We start from the raw sequence: 2306 nt of genomic DNA on the forward strand, positions 1-2306 counted from the left end.
AAACTTTATACGCGTGATTTCAAATTATGCTGCGCTTTATGCATTTGCCCACTGCTATATTCATGTCATTTTCACTGTGTGCTGTATGTAAAATGAGTGTTCCCTGGCTTTATTTGAAAAATATGTTTCCCAATGCACACAAACAGTGCCCTGTACAGTGTTTACTTCATTTTTAATTATATTTTTATTAAATATTTATTTATTTTGTGAAAAATACTTTGTCATCTAAAGTACAGTTTTAATTATTTTTTTTCATTTTCATTTTTTAAACAAAATTCACTTAATTTAGATTTTTTCCACCAGGAAACTAGACTAAATATCTTTTGTCTTGTTGCTTATCTAGTAAATGCATCTTGATTTAAGAATTGTTTAATATTTTGACTAGAACTGTCTTTTTTTGCAGTGTGTCTTTTATTGCTTTTTACACCAATTATGCAAATGTCTAGCTTGAACTATGAATTTATTAATTGCAATTAAAGGACACAGGACACATGCGGCAGCTCTTTCTTTTTGTAGTATCATTCTACCACTAGCTTCTTATCATAAGCATGCTCAGAGTTGTGCTTATATTTACACACATTCCTACGTTTAAGCACAAGTTGGTAGATCCCACACTTTGCGTGAAACTGTTCTTACGCACTCATTACGCACACATCTGTGCGTACGCACTGTTGATAAATGAGGGCCCTGTTTTTTTACAAAATGGTTATGTGTGACAAATTTCATAAATTGTTTCATTGTTTCAACAGTTTCGGAAATTATGAAGTGGTCAAATCTAAATGCTTAAGAGTGTGAAACAATTTATGAAATTTGAATTGAAATTTTACACTCATAAGCATTTTTAAGACTCTGAGAGTTCTAGTTAGAAATGGAACCATTTATGAAATTGTTGAAACTTAAATTGTAGTAATTAAATTGAATTTTTATTGTTTTAACAATTTCGTAAATGAAAGGTTAAATACAGTAAATGTCTCTCATTTCTTGACGTTGCATTTCCAGAGCGGAATAAGAAGTAAATTCAGGCGAGACGGTTTACAGGCCAGACGTGTGTGTGTCTGGGTTATCTGACTGTACGTGTTTAATGGGTCAGACTGAATGTCTGAGAGCAGTTTATAAGCTCTTTAAAAGCTGTAGAGGAATCAATTACTTACAAATACAGTGGAAAATATTTCCCTGAATGGTTTCTTTTGAGGTGTAATATCATTATTAGTTATATTAACTGCTTTGAACGGCTAAATTACTGAGAGTTTAGGAATTTACATGTAAAATGTCATTTGAGAACATTGCAGTATTCTCTTTTATTTTAGAAAAGCATCTTTATGATTTTAAAGAACCGGATGCAAAAATGGTTCAATAAGAAACCTTCTTATTAAGAATGAGAGGTTGCTGCACAGAACCACTAAAGAAGCTTTATTTTTAATAGTTTTTTTATATATATATGTATTTTATTTCTCATATTTGTCATTGATGAGTGTGAGCGGCTCATTCTGCTGCACCCTGCTTTTAATTGCCGTTCAATGGCATTGCATAGTAAGTTTATAAGGAAGTGCCTTTATGACAGGTCAGTCATAAAATTCATATTGTGGCCTCCAGGATATACAGCTGATGAAAAGCGCCATTGTTTTAGTTCCCTAAAATATCTGTTCCATGGAATGCGATGCTTTACAGTGTTTCTCTTTGTCGTAACTAGTCCTGATGAAGACATTTAATGCCACATGAACACCTGCAAAGGTTAATTCGCTGAGAAAACTGCATAAATGTCCATACAATAAAAGTTTTGATTCCTTGAGTGTAGTGTTGTCACGTTACCAAAATTTCAGTATTCGGTACCAATACCAGTGAAAATCCACGGTTCTCGGTACCAATTTCGGTACCAATACCGGGTCTTTTGACAACACTACTTGAGTGGTTGTTTTAGTAGGATTGATAAGTCAAGAACCTCTCAGACATCGAGTGAGTCGTATGATTGATTCAAACTTTAGAAGTCGAGATTTGATTCATTTGAAGAACTGGTTTGTAGGAGTCATTTGTTTGTGAGTCAGACTAGGCCTGGGCGATAAAACGGTATTGATATTTATCGACGGTACACCTTCTTTGATAACGATATAAAAAAATGTTCGATATAGTGCACGATATAGGCATGTGCTATGAGTGACACACAAACACGAACATGAGTGCTGTGCCTGCCTGTAAAGAGGAGATTGTGAGTAAAGAATGAAAATTAGTCGAATTTACAATAAACATTTGCATCTGAATGCAAAAATAGTACAATCCAATGTTAGATGTGCATCAGGGAGCGTCATAAG

The sequence above is a fragment of the Sinocyclocheilus anshuiensis genome, unplaced genomic scaffold (assembly GCF_001515605.1).
Source record: "Sinocyclocheilus anshuiensis isolate Anshui unplaced genomic scaffold, SAMN03320099.WGS_v1.1 scaffold4328, whole genome shotgun sequence".
NCBI classification, from domain to species: Eukaryota; Metazoa; Chordata; class Actinopteri; order Cypriniformes; family Cyprinidae; genus Sinocyclocheilus; species Sinocyclocheilus anshuiensis.